The sequence below is a fragment of the Hyperoodon ampullatus genome (genome assembly GCF_949752795.1).
Source record: "Hyperoodon ampullatus genome assembly, chromosome: 10".
NCBI lineage: Eukaryota > Metazoa > Chordata > Mammalia > Artiodactyla > Ziphiidae > Hyperoodon > Hyperoodon ampullatus.
The window spans coordinates 85,874,914-85,895,595 of NC_136923.1; the positions used below are offsets into that span (position 1 = coordinate 85,874,914).

Here is a 20,682-nt window from a genome sequence, read left to right on the forward strand (position 1 = left end):
AGATTTTTTTTTTAAAAAGGAAAGAAGATAGCCAATGAACTGTAGTGTTCAGCGTCATAAGGATTACGTCAAGTCAACCAAACTCACTAGGGACACATATATTGACCAGAATACCAATATTGAACACATACGAGGAATTAGTTGCCAGGAAGACTGGAATGTTCGTATCATGTGCTCAGCACATTTTCTCTTCTGAAGGAAAGTGTATGTGGGAGGACTGAGTGCTGTCAGGAACTATTTAGTAAGTTGGAAGAAGGACAGAGGGAGGTGGGTGTCTGGAAAAATCCAGCTGTCGTGAAGTGTTCAGCCTGTCAAGGCACTCACTGCTCAGGCTGCCTTCATGGTCGAAGGCAGAGACACAGTGACCGGAGCTTGCTTTGGAGTGCCCTTTCTAGGCATCAGGCGCACTCTGCTCCTACTATTGTATCATTGGTCGGTTATGATGTCATTGATTAGGCTATGATTTGTGTGGCTTAGGGTCCAGGCCTGAGGATGCAGTCTCCTTATCACAACTGGATAAGGACACAGTGTCCTCAGATGTTCCCTTTTGGTTCATATCTATGCTCATCGACTCTTACTCCCTCACAAGGTGACTGAATTTCAAGCTGGGGAGGGCGGATGCACCTTGCAGTACCATTCTATTTAACATATTCTACGTACACAATTTATGCAGAATGCTGGCTTTACAGATAAGGAAACTGAGATATAAGGGATTCCCTATTTAAGGATGGAGGCAGAGACCTTGTCTCTGGGTCTTTGTAGACTCCCTGTCTTGGACAATTTCCACTCCAAAGACTCTTTCTGTGGAATGTCTTTGTCATATCCACACTTTCCTAAAGGAACCCTTTATATATAGTTCAAATCCACCAAAACAAAATTAAAAAGAAAAAAAAAAACCTCTGTTTCTCCCCATTGTTATGAGATCTCTCTGCTCAAACAGGCCCTAGAGGAGAGCCCATACAAAGCAAACGTCATCAACCAACTTCACCCGCCACACACACACACACACACACACACACACACACACACACACACACACACACACACACACACACACACACACACACACACACACACACACACACACAGTCGCCCCAGCGCATTGTTTCAATACACAGCCTCTCTTTGAAGTACCAAAAGGTTAGCTGAAAGGGCCTTTCATGGCCTCGGCTGTTCTCCCCTGCCCTCTCCCTCCGATGCACTCGGTCTCCTGCGCGAATTCCAAGGATAACTCCAAAGCGGTGACACCAGCTAGTGCCAAGGAGCTCGGCGTGGCGGCGATCCGCAGGACGCAGACAGCAAAGCTCACCCGGAGTTGGGCTGAAGTAACTGTCAAGCATCTGGCTCCCCCGCCCCTCCCCGCCCGGGTGACGCCGCCGGCCCCTCGGCCGAGCCCCGCCCCCCGCGCGCTCCGCGCTCCCCGCCCCCCGCCCCCAGCGCGGCCGCCGCGCTCGCTTCACGCGCTGCCGGCCCCGCAACTTCAGCCTGCGCCGCAGCTGCCGGGAGACGACGTGGGAGGGCCGCCGGCGACGGGGCCTGGACGCGGGGACCCGACTGCTTCCCGCGACCCTTTGTCTCTTCACCCGAGTGAGCGCGCTCAGGGTAGCTGCAAAGCCGGAGGTGCGGGCGGCCCGGGGCATTGCATTGGCACGGAGGCTGTTATTCTAAGCCAGAGACCTCAGGTGTCCTCCTGTCATGACAAGGAGCCTTCGTCTTTAGGTATGAGTACCTTTTTATTTGTTCTTTTTTGCTTGATTTTGCTGACAACCCGAGTGAGGTCTGTGTGGCGAGGGTGTCCTCGGCTTGCATGAATGTTGCCTGTTAAGGAGCCGTTGGGACTGGGGCGTCCTCGGCTTCCTCCGTCTGGGAGGGTTCGGGTCTCTGATGCCCACAGGGTAGAGACGCGAAGTTTCCGAGCGGTGCAGGGCGCAAGCACTTTTGCAGTCAGAACCGAGGGATGCCCAGGAGAGTGGAGGGACTGGCCCAGAAGATGGTAAGGGGCCCCCGGCAGTGCCCGGCGGCTGGAGCATCTCTGGGGCTAGGACACGCGTGGCCGGACGTTAGGTGCCCTGTGGCGGGCGGTTGCGGGGGGGTGGGGAGAGTGCCCCGGGATGCGGGTCCTGAGCTGCCGGCTGCCACCGAACGACTTCCGGCACTCTCAGCGCCCACAGGGAATCCAGCTCAGGCTGAGATCGCAGTCTCTGGGGTCCCAACTTGCCCCCAGGCTGCCCGGATTCAGGTTGGCAACGAACCAGCCTCATCCCCGCGTGTCTGAATTACAAATTGGCAATGTGGGGTGACGGCGGGGGGGGGGGGGATGAGAATTGGGAGGAGGGGCAAGAAGGAGAAATTTGTTGCATTGATGTCAACCAGTGTCTGGAAAAACGAGGGGGGAGGGAGTGGGAGTGGGGTGGGTGATGATGCACCTGAGGACCGGAGCACCCCTGCAAGTTTCTGTGGCTTGGGAGATGGTCTAGAGAAGAGAAGCATCTGCAGCTCTGTTACCGAGAGACTGTAACCTCCTATCCCCCTCCCCCAGGGTAGTGGGGAGCGGATAGAGAACCTAATGTTAGAAGGGAGTAGGTGCTGCTGGAAATTAGACAAGCGGAAGCCATCCAGATGTTAAGGTGGCAGAAGCGCTGTGCCAGCCCCTCGTGCAAAGTGACAGCTCCCTCAGGAGCAAGAGAGCAAGTGGAAAAGCAAGATAACCGGGCGGATTTTGTTGGGGGGAGGGGCGGGGGTGGTGCAGAGGGGATGTTGGCAGCGTGGAAGGTTCTTATCCTGAAGATACCAACGTGTTGCTCGAGTGACGGAGAGGAAACGTTTAAGCTTTTGGTCCGGGGGAAACAATCATGATTGTCTTGGAAAACATGTTGGGTCCGTCTTTCCTCTCTGCTCCCCACTTCCTCCACGCTCACAGCCATGCAGTTGGTTGAAGTTCTAGGACTGGGACTAATCGTCGCCACCATTCCCAAAGAGACTGTACTTGGCACTCCGTTTGGGACTGGGCATCTTCTGTGAGCATTTGCCCCTTTGTTATCTGACACGTGATCACTTCCTCGTTTTTGTTTTCTATCAGGGTTATCTGGCTCTGAGAATGTTCCTCTCCTCCTACCCACCCCCACCCCAGGATATTCCTATTCACCTGTTTCCCCTCTTCCTCTTCCTCCTCCAGCCTTTTTGGGCCAGACTCTGAGTTTTCCCTCTAATCCCCACCCCCCCACACCTCCATTGTGTCTCCATCAGACTGTTTTAGCTGCTGTTCCAAGCAAGGGATGTCAGCTGTGAACTCTTCAAGAAGGAGCATCATCAGGCTACTCTCCAGTGGTTAATTAAGAAGCAGCCAGTGGCTAACCTTCTGTAGGAACAAATTGCAGGGGTGTGTCTACTCAGGGTAACAGCCACTAGAGGAAAGGACCTCCCTGCTTTTCACCGTCCCTGGTAGCCCAGCCCTCAGGCTCAGCCTCTTGTGCCCAGCTCCCCCTTCAGTAGAGATACTGCCTAATCCTTTCTCTTCCCCAGGAAGGTGATACATTTGCCCAAAAATCTGCTGCATCCAAGCATCTGAAAACCTGAATACTGGAGAATCTGTTGAGTAAAAACGTACTGCATATGTTGCTTTTCCGAAAGGCCCCCAATGGGTGCTGCTTCTCTCTTCCTCTGCCAATCCAGTGCGAGATTTTTGCTTTAAATATTTTATCTTATGTATAAATATAAAGAAATACCAAGCTAGAGCGAGGAAAAGCTAATAAAAGCCTGCACTAGGGACTTGCACAAAATTCTGAGTACCCGAACACAAGCGCCAGCAATGGCTCTCTTTCTTTTTGTTGACTGCAAAGTCAAATTATTTCCAGCAGAAAAGGGACCCATCCCTTTTCAAGGGTGACCTGGAGAAACCAAGGGGCCTGGGAAGGAGATATTTATATCTACAGGTGTTGGTAGCTAAACTCATATCCAATTCTACTCTTTAGTATTGAAGTCCATTGACTTGAGGCCCTGCCGATGACGGCCAGGTGTCCTGCCCTAAGTCTGAGGTTGCTGAATGGATAAATCCCTAGTGTAGTTAAACCCCACAGCCCAGCTGTGATACCAACCACATGCTCACTTCTGAATATAACCAAGTCACTTCTCTGCTATATTTTGGGTTAATTTATAGATTATTGGCTCACCCCTTGGTGTCAAGAGACTAAAACACAGACAAAGGCAGTTCTGGAGGGTGAGCAGCACAGCCTGCACGTTTCACATTAGATGGTAGAATCGGGCGAACAACAGTCCCTGGGGTTGAAGCGTTTGCAAACCAGTGTTTTATTTTTACTGTTCATTTCATTCAGTGGGTAGGGGAAAAAAGATAAAAAGCTGTCTTGTTTCTATTCTGCAAAGAAGTCAGAAGTCTAAAACCAGTTTCTTCCTTTTCTTGGGAGGAGGTGGCGGTAAAGTGAAAGTCTGTTTTGTTTATGCAGTGGGTGCTCCTCTGGGCAATGGCAGATTTGACTTTCCACTTGGGCCGTCTCTGCCCTGGTGGCCATGAGCAGGGCCTTGTGCTTCTGAACAGCTCCTCTACCAAGGTTATTTTCATCTGCCAAGCTGAACTCCACGAGCTGGAGGAGATAGACAGCTTGTGTTTGTGGCCATTCAACCAGAAAAGAATACCAGCTGAAAACAGACAGTGAAGCAAGGGAATTGGGGCTGCGGGTGGGGAGAGGAGGTACAGATAGGCCAGCAGCACATAATTGGTTCCCCAAAGGCAAACCTAGACACGGGATGGCTCCGTAAAGCAGTTGTCATGTAAACACCCCACAGTGATTATTTGAAAGATCCCTTCAACAAAGGAGAACGATTATGACTATGTGCCTTTTCATCTGGAGGGAACCCTCCTTTGGCTTCATTCCTCTCCACTTTCAAAATCATGTCCTTCTAGACTGTTTCTCCGCACAACATTTTTCCCCTGAAAATGAAAACCTCCCCATTGTGCACGTGGAGGCCTTCCAGCCGATTCAGCTAAACAAAAGCACTCAATGCACAGATCTTGAATGAATTAATACCGAAACACCCACTCATCCTCCTCCCTCTTCCTATCTCCCCTCTGAGGCCACCAAGTTCCTCTCTGGCTGAATGGCCAAGGTTTGTTGTTGGGTTTTTCGTTTTGTTTTGTTTTTGTTTTTTGGTCACCGTACACTCATCCCACCTTAGTTGGAAGTATTCCCAAATAATAATAGGTGTTTTTCTCAGAATGTGGCCGGCTATGTAGAAATGATCATTTTACACATGGCCCAATGCTGGGGTGCCCTCCCTGGACACAATCAAGAAAAGAAGCCACTCCGACTTACTGTCTTGTGTGCATGGTTTACATGACACTGATGAGCACTGCGTGGAGGAGATGAATGTTTTCACATGTCTATCACACTAATTAAAAAAGAAAATTAGATTTCTTTTCAACAGTGAAAGCAAATGAGGTGCAATATTTCTATGTTGTATTTCATAAGATCAAAACGACTCCAGACCAAGGAGGGCAGAGTCTTAGACAAAGGGAACGTTTTTCACACCATTTAGCATTCAAAAATATAATAAAGTGATTAACAAGTATTTTTATTTCTGAGGTGCACTGGAAGTCCAAGTCCTCAGTGTTTTGTAATTTAAGGGAGTACTGGGATCTGGCCAAAGTTAGATTTTTCATTCAATATAAAAGTGTAAGATATTTTTTTTTTTGGTTTTTTGTGTTTTTTTTTTTGCGGTACGCGGGCCTCTCACTGTTGTGGGTTCTCCCGTTGTGGAGCACAGGCTCCAGACGCACAGGCTCAGCGGCCCAGCCGCTCCGCGGCATGTGGGATCCTCCCGGACCGGGGCACGAACCCACGTCCCCTGCATCGGCAGGCTGACTCCCAACCACTGCGCCACCAGGGAAGCCCCAAGTGTAAGATACTGATTATACCTTCTAGGAAGTGCACAGTCTGGTAGAGAAGGAGGAAGAACCCAACTGTGTTGGACAGAGTGCTGTCCACACATGTCTTGGTTTGCCCTGTATACATCTGTTGTTGCAGCATAATTATTAATAGCACCCCTTTCACTCAGAAGGATTCCGGTTTGGTCACCCTAGAATTAGGGCTGTGAGAGGTCAGAGGAAGGAGAGGAAGGCTGTGATTGAAGTAGCCAGTGAAGATTTCATCGGTGCCTATGGTAAGATTACAGATAAATGGAAGGGAAAAGGGAAGACTCACCAGATAAGAAGACTAGGAAGACGGTGAGCTCCCTGAGGGCACAGAGGGTCTATTTCGTTCGTTCCTGGATCCTCAGGGCTTGCGTGCTGCCTAGAAAATCATAGGCATCAAATGTGAATTCATTGCCTGTGACCTAGATTTCAGATCAAGACTGAAGGTAGGAAGGTTCAAGATAGTGAGGCGGCGTGCCTGGCAAAGGTCAGATGGGCACGATTACGAAATTAGGTTATTAATAATGGTGATGGTGCTAAAACGAGGCTGGCGATGCCCATCCCATAAAACAACCTGTGTACAGAAGAACAATCTCCTGTAACTCTTGTATAATAAAGTCACTTGTCTTTGGGGTTTAATGCTGTGGCTTTCACCTCTAGCACTGGAAGTGATCTATTCCTTCTCAAACAACTTGTTCAGGAAGGAACTGAAGGAACAATGACTCCATTCTCTTCAAGCTAGTCCCCTTCTGTCTTTGTTTTCTGGGAGGACTTTTGGAAGAGAGGCAAGAGCGGGGTGGGGGAAGGGTACCTCACAAATACAAAAGTAATGCAGATGAACACAAAGGGCACACGGTTTTTCCTTCCCCTAATAGGGGAAATAAATCCAAAGTGACAGTTTCCTGGAGCTAGTGCAGCTCCTGAGAGGTTATTCCCAGTACAGCATTTGCTTTCCCTACTTTTTGCTATATATGAAGGCCCGGAGTGACTTCGTCTTGGCCTTAACTGTAACAGTCTACCTTCTAATTAATGTGACCCCGCTGATATATGGAGGTTCAAGGTTAACTTCCCTAAATGAAGATTCCCGTATAACTACCAGGTAACCCTTGAACAGCAGTGCCATACTTTTCACTTATAAAGTTATTTAGCAACGTTTTAGCCACTTGGAAATGATCCGTGTCTTCCAAAATTGTAATATAATTTAGTGTTGTCTTGGTGATGGTTCAGAAATATGTGGAGCTTAGAAAAGAGAGAGGTAGACACACACAGGGATATAGCACTGAGAACATGCATCGGGGTTCCATTGCAGACAACAGAATCCACTCAGCAGAAAGGACATAAAATGACTTATGGAATTGTCAGGTCAGGAAGGCCAGGGAAACACACCCTAGGTCGAGCTTTCTGTAACAACTTTGAAATGTTGTAATGAAGTCACTGCCTGATCAACAATCAAGATGCTGCCTGCTGATTTAGGAAGCTACTGTCTCCAGAATGAGGCTGCCACTGCCACGATCAGGAAACAGCCAGCCAGGAAGGCACCACAGACAGTCCATGAAGGTGGTTGCCAGTGGTGACAACAGAAAAGGCAGAAGTATAGCATAGCAGGCAAAATAATGTGTCGTCGCCGCCCCCCCCCCCCCCCCGCCAAAGATATCCATGTCCTAATCCCTGAAACCTGTGAATGAAGAGATTACCTTACATGGCAAAAGGAACTTTGCAAATATGATAAAGTCAGGCACCTTAGGATTATCCTGGATTCTCCAGGTGGGTCCAGGCTAATTTCATCAGTCCTTAAAAACAGAGAACCTGTCCCAGCTGTGGTCATGTGACTATGGAAGAAGGGTCAGAGAGATGCAACATTGCTGACTTTGAAGGTGGAGTAAGAGGCATCAAGAGAAGAAATGTGGGTGCCCTCTAGAAGCTAGGAAAAACAAGGAAGTGGATTCTCCCCTGGAGTCTCCAGAAGGGAACACACCTGTGCTGACACCTTGACTTTAGCCCAGTGAGACCCATTTCAGACTTCTGACCTCCTGAACTGTAAGCTAATAATTGTGTGTCACCTTATGCCACTAAATTTGTAGTAATTTGTTAAAACAGCCATAGGAAACTAATACCCACAGCCTCCCCATCAAATCTTGTGGCAAGTACACCTGGTGGAGACCCCCTGCATCATGTGCATAATCCGAGCTGCAGGGGATTCTCAGAAATGTTTTCAGCTTCTGGGCTTCGGTACTGGAAGGCACCAAGATGGGGTTGGAATAACGTCGAATGCCAATCACTCATATCCAGTGCAGCTGCTGTGGGAGCACATGGGGAGCCCGGGGAGCCACGGGTGTATATGCACAGTGCCCTGAGGGACAGAGGCATGTAAATATGGCAGAACAGAATTGGATGCCTGAGATTTTTAGGAAGTTTAACAAGTGTTATTAAGTCATTAAGGCACAAGGGGGAGGGGAAGAGAAGGCATCAGAATAGTTGCCTGTTTTACCGAACTAGAAGTTACTATCTGATCTGTTAGCTATCGCTGGCAGGGTGGTAGTAAGGAGAGATTGTATGTAAGTATCAGTATCAGGGATAATTATTGACATTCTACAACTTATCTCAACTTTATACAGTCAGTCTATATGGCAGACTATATTTTCCAAAGATGGCCTCAACAGTATCTTCCACCCTACAGGCCTTCCTACACAGTGACTTTGATACTCTTCCCACTGAGAAATGAGGCCTTTGTTTCTCCGCTCAAAAACCTGACTCTCTGGACTAATAGGGAATGTGACTTCTAAGGCTAGATCACAAAAGATAACTCAGCTTATTAGCTCTTGAAGCTATCAGCCACCACGTAAGCTATCTGACTATCCTGAGGCTGCCATGCTGTGAGGAAGCCCAAACTCACCAGCCACATGGAGAGGCCTGGCATCACAAGACGAGAGAGAGATGCCTGGCCAGTACCCAGCTTCTCTGGTCTCTACTGCTCCATGTCCAGCCACCATCTGACTGCATGGTAGACCTTGAGCCAGACTGTCCAGCAGAGCCCTTCCCAACTCCTGACTCACTCTTGTTGTTTTAGGCCACTGAATTTTGGGATGATTTGTCACGCAGCAAAAAATAACCAGATTGGTCCATGCTGTCAGATACAGAAAAAAATGTCAATTAAAACCACAATCTTGTGTTTTTTTGTTTTTTTGTTTTTTGTTTATTTTTTTTTTTTGCTTTATAACAAATTTAATCAGTTATACATATACATATGTTCCCATATCCCCTCCCTTTTGCGTCTCCCTCCCACCCTCCCTATCCCACCCCTCCAGGCGGTCACAAAGCACCGAGCTGATCTCCCTGTGCTATGCGGCTGCTTCCCACTAGCTATCTACCTTACGTTTACTAGTGTATATATGTCCATGCCGCTCTTTCACTTTGTCACAGCTTACCCTTCCCCCTCCCCATATCCTCAAGTCCATTCTCTAGTAGGTCTGTGTCTTTATTCCTGTCTTACCCCTATGTTCTTCATGACATTTTTTTTTCTTAAATTCCATATATATGTGTCAGCATACAGTATTTGTCTTTCTCTTTCTGACTTACTTCACTCTGTATGACAGACTCTAGGTCCATCCACCTCATTACAAATAGCTCAATTTCATTTCTTTTTATGGCTGAGTAATATTCCATTGTATATATGTGCCACATCTTCTTTATCCATTCATCCGATGATGGACACCTAGGTTGTTTCCATCTCCGGGCTATTGTAAATAGGGCTGCTATGAACATTTTGGTACATGTCTCTTTTTGAATTATGGTTTTCTCAGGGTATATGCCCAGTAGTGGGATTGCTGGGTCATATGGTAGTTCTATTTGTAGTTTTTTAACACAATCTTGTGTTTTTCCTATCACATTTCTTCACTGTGAGGTAAATAGTGTGACAGTTGTCAGTAGTAGAATAACCAAATCTAAAGCCCATCTTCTCTTGCTGTAGAATATTGGCCTAAGAAACTCATTCTTAAAATATGTATCAGGAGCAGTTTGTTGGTTGGTTTATTGGGGGAGGATTTAGGAAAAGGGGAATTGGTAGCCTTGAGAAAGAATTTCAAACTGGCTAATTCAACATGTGAATAAGCAAGACTCCTGGTAACTTCTTTTGAAAGTAGAATTGCCTCAGTGTGGCAGGTAGAGGTGCTGCAAATCTTTACTTCGGGGAGTGTTGTCAAATTTGGGACCCACTTAGGAGATGGAGAAAAAGAGATGAAACACAGCCGGACTGACACACAATGAAGTGTGTTAGCCCTCCTCCCCAGCAGGCTGACTGCTCTTCTTTCTTTTTCTACCATTTCTTTTTTGTACATGCCTCCTTCCTTGATACCTAAAGTTTATTGCTCCTGAAGTTCAAGTTCAAGGTCCCCTCAGAAATGGTACATAATAATACATTGGTCTAAGTCATAGTACCTTATATTTCTGCGGGTTTTTGCAGTTTTCAACAACTTTCATCACATCCATTATTCCATTTCAACCAGAGAACCCCATGATGTAGGCAGGACTAACATTAATGTCCCTGGTTCCACCAATTAGGAAACAAAACAAAAGACTTGTCCAAAATCACGGTGCCAGTATGTCTAAGAGACTGGGTTAGTGCTGAGCTGTTCTCACTCCCATTTGGCGTCTGACACCTAGAATATCCATTCAACTGGCCTTTGTAGCAAAATCAGTGTTAAGCTGGAGAGAGGGAGGGGTGATTTGTTCTGCCTTCCCGCCATCTTCAGTCACCAAAATATGGCCTATTTGAAGCCCAATTCATTGAGAGCCTGAAGCATGACTATTTTCTCTTATTACCTGATTAATGATGTCAGTTTGACACTGTATTTTGCAAGTGGAAACCTGCCCCAATAATGACATAAGAAAGGTCAGGAACTGCTCCCTTTGTAGGCTCCCATGACATCCCTAAAAAAGCTTGCCCTTTGAATTTTGTCAAATGGTCTTTGGCCTAAAATAGGATAGAAATGGCATGTGCTGTTTCTTTTTTTAACGGTTCTTTATTATTATTTTTTTAGATCCTCAAAGTGTGTTTCTTCACATTAATATATTTTCCAGATGTCTTTTTTTTTTTTTTTTTTGGCTCTGAGTATTGCAAAATGGCTCTTTCGCCACTGATGGAAGAAAACAGCCAAAGCAAGAAGAGGCTAAGGGGCTACATTAACTCAAGGTGCTTTCAAATATGTGAATATGCAGTGATCAAGCTAGAGGTACTGAAAAAAAATATTGAAAGAATGTGTAGTTTTCATTTAAGGAATGAGTCTCACTCCTTTACAGTCTCATTGGGGGGAAATAAGTGCAGGTAGACCTTGCATGTAGATTCTATGTATAAAAAAGATGTTCCTTGCATCTTCTCCCCTTAAGTAAACTATGTGATACTGAATGAAGGCACAGGGAAGTCTGAAGCCATTGCAGTTTTTAAAAATAAACCCAATTCCTGAATTACATATGTGTCCACATGTATCTCATCGCATGTTGACATAAAGCCCCTCTTCTGTAGTGAAACGTCGAATCTAAATAAAATGTTTTATATACTAATATTAATAATAATAGCTGTCATTTAATAGCATTTCCAATGTGCCAGGCACATGTATTCATTCACTGAATTCTCTCAGTGACCCCAAGGTAATTACTATTATCATCTGTAATTTCTAGACGAGAGAACTGAAGTTCAGCAAAATTAGTAAAGACAGAGTACAGTTTTAAATCTGGGCCGCCTGGTATCAGTCGGGGCTGTAGCTGTGGATGTAGATATACAAAGACCCCAGATTCAGAGTTTCTGTAACTGCCGGTTAGTAGCATGTTCCATAAGCCTGAGTTCTCCCACAGAACTGAGCTGGATTGTGGTTGCCAGATCACTTGGCTTAGTCACGCAGTACTCAGATGGTCCATGCAATTTTCAGGTTGAGAGTCTTAGTTGATATCAAGGCATTAATGAGACACTTCAGGGCTTTATTGTAATCACTGAGAAGCTTTTTCACATCATCCAGCCAAAAGGTTCATTAGTCCCGCTAAGTAAGCAGTGCCTGTGCTGAGAGGTACCTGATCACAGGGAAACAGACGCTTTTCCTCTGAGTAGACAATGCGTCCTGATAAGTGATGCGTGTCAGTGGCAAGCCTTCCCTTTCCTCATGCAAACAACTGTCCTTCGCAATGCCTCCGATCTGAAAACCCCACAAAAGGGGAGGGAAATGGAGAAAAAGCAAACTTGAGAGATAAAAGGAGTCATTCCTTCCCTTTCAGAAGGATTATTGTCTAATCCATACCCACATGTAAAGTGTCCCTTGATCAATTTTGTCTTAATGACTGAATGTAGGAAAACAAGATCATTGTTAATTCATGCAGTTTAATTTATGCATAGGAGAATTATACAGGATAATTACCTGCAGTTGAAGGAAATGAATAGTGTCAGAGCTGGTTAATCCACGCATGGTTCACCCTTCTATCCCTCTCTCAGAAAAGACTGAAAGCGGTAACCAGTGTGCGTGATGTGCAAAATTGCATTGGTTTGTTAAACAGAAGTAATTTTTGCCTTTGATTTGCATCACAAGTAGAGTTCTCAGATTTGGACTGACTACATTTGAATATCATTTTCCGAACAAAAGCTTTGATTCCCTGACTTAACTCCTGTTTGATCTTTTCCAGAAGTGCCCATTTTTCAAATCAGTGCAAGAGAAATTATCTTCATGGGCCCTATGTTAGCCTGAGTAAAATTTCTTTCATGGGAATAATTCAGTGGGAATGATGATTATTTTGTTTATCAAGACTTATGGGGGATTTATAATAATGATTGCTAGTTTCCTCATTGTCTGGAACCTCTGGGATCCAGTGGCTTCCAAAAACTAAAACCGAAACAAACAGCTGGAACAAATTATGGGACCATGAGTGGACACAGATGGAAATATCCTTGTGACTTTTGTCAAGCAATAGATAGCTGTTAAAGCCTCTTGGAATTCCCATCTATGATAATTGGGAGAAGAACAAGACTTTGTTAAAGTTTATTAAAAAAATTATTCTCCATAACTTTTCAAACATTTTAGACAGGTTACAATAATACACAATTAAAAAAGAGAATAAGTATCAAAAGAAGGAGCTCAGAAAGTCAATATTCTAACTTTAAAAAACTAATGTTTATGCTACAGTTGAGCAGCACGTTTTGCTCCAAGCTTCGTTGTAGCCAGACCAAAACGGGTACTTACTCGGTTATCACTGAAGTTACTGCTATCAGGAAGATGGACATGCAAAATACAGCAGCTCCTCGGAGGGCCAATTCCCCCAGCAATGAATTATAAAAGAAATGTCTTAGGTGGGAACTGACACAGGGGAGGTTAATTTGAGCTCATTAAAGCAGAGCATTGCAGTGAAGTTCAAAAGTCGACACTTTGCACGTCGACCTTCACTCTTATTTTCTTATCCCTCCATCAGGTTCTCCTAAAGATCCAAAAGGAGCAATCAAAGGAAACTTCATAAAGAGAAAAAGAAATATGTATAGTTGGCCTTCAATTGCTCTGTTTTGGACAAAAAAAAAAAAAAAAAAAAGGAGAGAGATTCAACTTTTCTAAGGCAAAGTTACATGCCATAATCAGATTTTTGTCTTCAGGCAAGGTTAGCAGAAGGAGTTGAGGGTGACTCCTCCCCGCCTACATGTTCTCACAGGGGAGCCCGGCTGAGACAATTGAGTTGCAACTTCATGATAATCTTATTACAGTGCCAGAATTCAGCACTTGAGATCTTAAGTTTCAGCAAGACCAACCTGATTAGCAAAATGAAGAAGAGCATAAAAACATAAAACTTTCATTGCTTAGGTAAGGCCATTTGTCTTTACGTCCTTGACCTTGATGTTGATGATGATGGTAGTGGTGGTCGCCCGCATCTGTTTTACTGAGTGTATACTCTGTGCCTGGTGTTACACTTTATAGGCTTGATGTCCCTTAATCCTCACAATAACTTAACGATGTAAATATTATGAGCCCCATTTTAGAGAAGAGGAAACTGAGCAGAGGTCATTGTTCCAAAGAGGAAATTCACACCAATTGTGTGACTGCAGACTGATGGTCTAACCACACACCACACAACTTGAGGAAACTGTGTGTGCACGTGTGTGTTTAAGCCTCTGGATCCTGCTGCTCCCTTGCTCTTACTCGCTGCTTCTCTCTGTTGCGTACAAAGACACTGACTGTGGCAATCTCTAAGATTCTGTCTAACATAAGACCCTCTGTTAATTAGAGCTGTGATGGCATGACATTGCCTCTGAGCTGACTCTCAGGAAATACGTAACATATATACACACGTGTTAAGTTTAAGTGTATTCTCATTCACTAAGACAAATGCTCCCACTTAAACCATTTTCCTTGACTCTGGAAGTGCTAACAGAAACATAACGGATAAATTTGATACTGCCCTTGCCTGCTGAGAATATTAATTGTGGCACACAGCGTGGTCTGAAATCCAGCTCTGGAAGGCGGCAGGAGGGTAGGGGGTGCAGTGGCTGGCTGTGTCCAGCCACCTGTCCATACTGTTGCCCCCTTTTTCTCTTTACCCTGAATACCCCAAGCTGAACAGTTGGAGGGCATCTGCTCTTGGGGCTGGAACACCCGCACTGCTGCCTCGGAAACAATAAACCCATCCTGCCAAATGGTATATTTTTGGTACAGAGAAAAATTTGTCCCTCCTAGGGATCAAAATACATTCTTACGTGAATGCATGTCATTTTTTTAAAGACATTGCCCAGTTCACATTCCACATTCTGCTCATCCCATTGGATTGTACTCAGCACCCACATTTAATGTTCTCTGTACTTTCAATTCCAAAGTCTTGGGATGAGGTTTGAGAAATACACAGTGTGAATGACACCCTTCAAAAAAGAAAATGTTCAGAGCAGCTGGTTATCTGGAGGGCGTCCGCTGAAAAGCTCACACATCATACCATAGAAAATCAACTCTTAAAAATGCCTGCTTGGTGGTAAAATATCCTAGGATCTTGTGCCATATTTAATACCAACTGCATTTTATTATTTAGGAAGAATCAGCTATTTTTTTACCCCCTCTGCAGATATTATATAGTCTCTCTAACTGAAGCCTAGCTCAGCTAATTCGACTTTCAAGACACCTGAGAATGCACAGTACTATAAATGAGATCCTAGGTAAATTATAAAGCTCAGAAAATCAACCTCCTTTGAAAGATTTTTCCTCTGGGAGATGCACAGGAAGTCTCCATCCAGACCTCATTAAAATGGAGACAAAAAAAAAGAAAAAGAAAATGGAGACAACTTGATAATATATCCTCATCATTGTAACGGTAAGAATAGCGAATGCTATTCACTGTTCTAAGCACTTTAATTCAGTAACCTATTTAATTTTCACAGCAAACTATGAGTTTGGTTCTTTTCCCAATTTTACAGATGAGGCAGTTAAGGTCTGGAGAGGTTAAGCAGCCCATCAAGGCTATACAATATAAAGTGGTACTGACGGGCCACAAACCCAGGCAGGCTGAATTCTTTGGTCTCAGCAGCCCTGAGATGCAAGGCTCATTTGTTTTGTCAGCACACAACTGGAAAACAGAAGATGAGAGGACCATGAGTTCCAGTCCTGATAGGCAGTTACTTTTGAGTCTTTACAACAGTGGAAAAGTTTTTTCTTTTAAATCCTAAGACTCTCAGAGCCATTCCTTTTTGCCACTAAATAAGAGAGACAATTTTGTCCTGTGTTTCTGGTAAAGACTACAATGCCTTTTTCAAATATTTCTCGTAGTGGAGTTGGAATCAAGTGACTAAAGAACATTAATGGTGACTCAATTTTTTACATATTGAAAGAATGGAAGGCAGATGTGATCAAGATTATGGTATACTGTGTGCACAGAGAAAAATTAAACCCTGGGAAGATTTTTTTTAAGTATCTCTGGCGAGGCTCCACCCCAGATCAATTAAAACAAAATCTCTGGGGATGAGGCTCAGACAATCACATTTTTAAAAAGCTCTCCAGGAACTTCTGATATGCAGCCAGGTTTGAGACACTCTAAATTATATGAGGCTCTTTCTAGAGGTTATTGATAGTTGTATCAATAGGAAGGTGGAGAGGCTGAGATATCGGTTAAATATTTATCTTAATGTGGTAAATATCTGCAAATAAACCCAATAATTCAGGTCTGGGTTTAGTCAAAACTGAACTTTCTGGATTTAGCCACAAGAGTTTAAGGTACAAGGCATTACTCATGAATAGCAAGGATTACCCATTTATTTTTGTTGAATCTAAAATGCCGTTATTATTGTTATACTGTGTTATACTATGTTATAATGAGCATCTCATTGTGGGGAAAGGTTATGGAATAAGAAAATAAAAAGCAGGGCTTCCCTGGTGGCGCAGTGGTTGAGAGTCCGCCTGCCGATGCAGGGGACACGGGGTCGTGCCCTGGTCCGGGAAGATCCCACATGCCGCAGAGCGGTTGGGCCCGTGAGCCATGGCCGCTGGGCCTGCGCATCCGGAGCCTGTGCTCCGCAACGGGAGAGGCCGCAACAGTGAGAGGCCCGCATACCGCAAAAAGAAAAGAAAAGAAAAAGCAGGGAGAGTGACAGTGAGACAAAGATCAATTGTTCCTGAACCCTCTGAGCACCTGATCAGAACTGATTAATGACGTCTTCAGGGCCACAGGGCATTCTGAGCACTGGTGACCCTCCACTCCAAGTTGAAGGCAAGTCACATTAAGAAGCAGGCGAAGAAGGGAATTCCCTGGGGGTCCAGTGGTTAGGACTCTGCGCTCTCACTGCCAAGGGTGTGGGTTCAGTCCCTGGTCGGGGAACTAAGATCCTGCAAGCCACGCAGCACGGCCAAATTTAAAAAAAAAGAAAAGAAAAAGAAACAGGCAAAGAAAACTAGAGGAGGAATTCTGCTTTCTCAGCTAAAGGAAAATAGAGATGAGTAGAAGCAAGACCACACGTGGGTGGTAGAAACTCCAATGCTAGTTCTAGTTCTGCCAACAGCCTTGTTGGAACGGTTGTCTACAGGTCAATTTCCTTACCTAGGAATCATGGTAATTGTCCTACCTAATGTACAGGGTTGCTGTCAGGACATAGATGTCAAAGCATTTGGAAAAGAGCAGTCTGCAAACGTGAAATGTTATTATGAGTCTCCTCATTAGGTGATACTACAGACAGCTGTGTGACCACCAAAAGACGCACCATTCTGTTTATTTTTATTCCCCAAAGCGTCACCTATTCCAAAGTCTTCTAAATTTAGCATCAGGTACTAAATTCTTTGGATGCTCCATATGGTGCATAAGGCCTCTGTCAATTGGCTTGAACACCTAACTTCCCTACACAGAGATTATTTCATCTTTTCATTTTTGCATGACTAATGCTACTAAGCTCAGTACTGCCAGTTTGTTCAAAGTATGCATTTGTTTCTCAAGTCCTGACAGCCTTAGACCCCTCTGTGCCCTTGTCCATGGTGAAAGCCTCAGGATATTCCCACGAGCTTCTTCCTACAAGACAGAGGACGGAGGCAAAATCTGAGGCCCCCTGACCACACAGTTCCTTTCCCTGTTAATCTGCTCCATGTCTAAGAGAGATGGTCCCAGTTTGGGGGTTTCTGTGTTTACACAGATGTTGGTCTGGGAGGAATGGAAAATTAGGTGGATCTGGAACTTATTAAAGCCAGTTAATTTGACCACCAATGTGGTCAAATTATAGGCTTCTTGTTTGCTTCGAAGTAGGATTGGGTCGACTCACCAAGGAAAAAGGCTAAACCAAATCTCCCTCTCCTTCTAGAGAAAATAGACAAATTTCCCTTCTCTATGACCTCATCTTTACCTGCACCGAGATTTGAGGAGGACAGGGATTGTCATGTGTTGCATTCATCCTGCGTCTCCCATTCTTACCTTCAGTGTGTTCTAAAGTGCTCCATAAAGCGGGTGAAGGTTAAGAATTACTGTCTCTGACGCTATACTTGCCTGCTTCATGCTAGATGCGGGCCCTGACACCCATACACTATTTGGGATTGCCTTCTTTTATCAGCACTGGGCCAGTAGACATCCAATAAATTAAAATGTTCAAATATGCATGTAAATAAAGAAAATGGGATAACAAATTCCTAAAAACCCATCACCCAGTGGAACGACTGTCAAGAATTTTCCACACTTGCTTCATCCATCCCTTTTGTTATTGTTGTTATTAAAGCCTCCTAAAGTAACTCTAGACCGTATGTCATTTCACTCCTACAAGCTTCCGCGGGCATCTCAAAAGAGTGGACATTTTCCTGCATGATCCTAATTCCATTTTGCACCTAACAAAATGAGCGATATTTCCTTAGTATCGTCTAATATCTAATCCATATTAAAATGTCCCAAGTGTCTCAAAAATGACTTTTTTCATTAGGTTTGGCATCATGACTAAAACAGGGTCCACACATTGCATCAAGATGGTATGTCTTTTGAGTCTCTTGTCCTTTCTCCTCCCTTTTTTCCCATGAATAAATGATTTGATGAGTAGGAAGTCTGAAGCCCTGAGAAGATCTATCCAGAGAAAGCCTGTTACCTGCTTTATTTCTCCCAGGCTGACCAAAGAACCACTCGCTCTCACTCTACTTTTTTTTTTTTTTTTTTTTTTTTTTTGGCGGTACGCGGGCCCCTCACTGTTGTGGCCTTCTCCCATTGTGGAGCACAGGCTCCGGACGCGCAGGCTCAGCGGCCATGGCTCACAGGCCCAGCCACTCTGTGGCATGTGGGATCCTCCCAGACCAGGGCACGAACCCGTGTCCCCTGCATCGGCAGGCGGACTCTCAACCACTGCGCCACCAGGGAAGCCCTCACTCTACTTTTTATAACTTCGCCCAGGCTGACCAGATGGGTGGGGTGGTGGAGACAGTGGCTAAGGACCCAAGAAAATGAATAAAAACCACTTTCTCACTAGTGAACCAGAGACAAAATTTAAAACACAGAGCCAAAAGAAAGCCAAGCATTTCAGAGTGAGATTTGAGTCCCAGAAGATAAAAAGTATCCCTTCAAACAATTCTACTGTGACCCAGAGGATGGAGTGAATTCACAGGGAATGGCCTAGAACAGGGTTGAAACTGGTGAGAGGTGATGGAGTGGTGTGGTAGGGGAGACAGGTTGTCTTGGGAAAAGTCTCCCAACCCCTCTTTTTCCTGCTTTATAAAAATGGATCTGACTCCCCTCTAGGTAGATGGGCTAAGGGCATGAATGGGCAAAGGGTCACAGACAGCTAAGAGCAGAAGTTAATTTGCTAGCTGAGTGGGAGCTTGGTGTGATTTTAGGAGTTATGTGGGCATCTGAGAGGGGAAACATCCTGACAGTGCCTTTGGGCTCAGAATCCAAGTAATGTGGCATTTCACATGTGTACAGATAAGCCCGTAATGTATTCTTTTGTCTTTGCTGTTGGGAATTGGCCATATGTTGATGTGTCCAGTGTGGGATCCATAAACATTTGTTCTTTCTTTGCACTAAATTGTACTTTAAGCTAAGGATTAAATGGACTTTTTGCTTCATTCCTGTTTCTACAGCTTCAAATCCTCTGGACAGAGCAAGGGATAGTAAGAAATTATTTTACGCTCTTGGCGTACCATAAAAAGGAACATAATTCTGCTTTGTTGATAATGTAGGTATTTGCACATCGCTATACCTAACTGCTTTGCATTCTGGTTATAAATTATTTGGTTTTGGCAAACAAAAATAACTCAGCAGATGTTGTTAATATGACCACCTTCTTGGTATGCAGCAGCAAGGACCAGTAATGAAACCACTATCCCTATTATAGCAGTTTAATTTGCTAAAATTACCATTCAGAGAACACGTGTACAGGCCTCTGGGAAACCACTCAGCTTTGAAACTTCTGGCATGTGATGGCACATTCATACACAGCCTTATTCTATTCGAACCACAGAGTAACTTTCTGACACTGAGTTTTTCTGAAATGTTATCGTTTGCATCCTCCTTTTTTTTTATCACCTCTACTTTGTTTGGTAATAATTCACGTGACTTCAGACACAACGCCACAGGTCTAAGGAGACCAAGGTAAAATTATCAGAGAAATTTACTTTAAGGCAGAGAGAATTAACAAGACAGATAAATGTCCCCCTATTAGTACATAATGATTGGAAAGTGCCAGCATTCAACTAGCTCATTTCCTTAATAAAAACATTTTTTTATTTGTATGTTGCTTAAACAACAACAACAAAAAATTAGTGCTCACTTTGGCAACACATATACTAAAATTGGAGCAAGACTGAGAAGATTAGCACGGCCCCTGTGCAAGGATCACATGCAAATTTGTGAAGCGTTCTGTATTTTTCTATTATACATAAAATAGATAAGGAATAAAGATTTACTGTATAACACAGGGAACTATATTCAATATCCTATAATAACATAATGGAAAATAATCTGAAAAAATATATGTATAATTGAATCACGTTGCTGTACACCTGAAACTAACAGTATTTTAATAAATCAACTATACTTCAATTGAAAAACTTACAACATAAGATTTAACAAACATTTTTGTGCTTTTATCAGACTGTAGTGCAAACACAACAGGTCATTGCTTCATGTAATAGATTCACTCCAATACCACTATCCCTTTATCGATTTTTTAAAATTAATTTTTATTGGAGGGTGGTTGCTTTACAACGTTGTGTTAGCCTCCACTGCACAACAAAATGAATCAACCATACACATACAGATATCCCCTCCCTTTTGGACTTCGCTCCCATTTAGGTTACCACAGGGCA

At 44.3% G+C, this 20,682-nt stretch overlaps 1 protein-coding gene across 6 annotated transcripts in view; it reads left to right on the forward strand.

Annotated features, from left to right (window-relative positions):
- The window catches only part of RIPOR2 (RHO family interacting cell polarization regulator 2), a gene marked incomplete at both ends in the record, with an annotated part of 214,228 nt that overhangs the window by 124,895 nt on the left and 68,651 nt on the right, over positions 1–20,682 (forward strand). Inside the window, one exon of one of the 6 annotated variants that reach the window (XM_079712743.1) lies at positions 1,698–1,719. The exons of the other annotated variants lie outside the window; for them this stretch is intronic. Of the gene's footprint in view, positions 1–1,697; positions 1,720–20,682 lie in introns of those variants that run through there. 6 annotated transcript variants of the gene reach the window in all.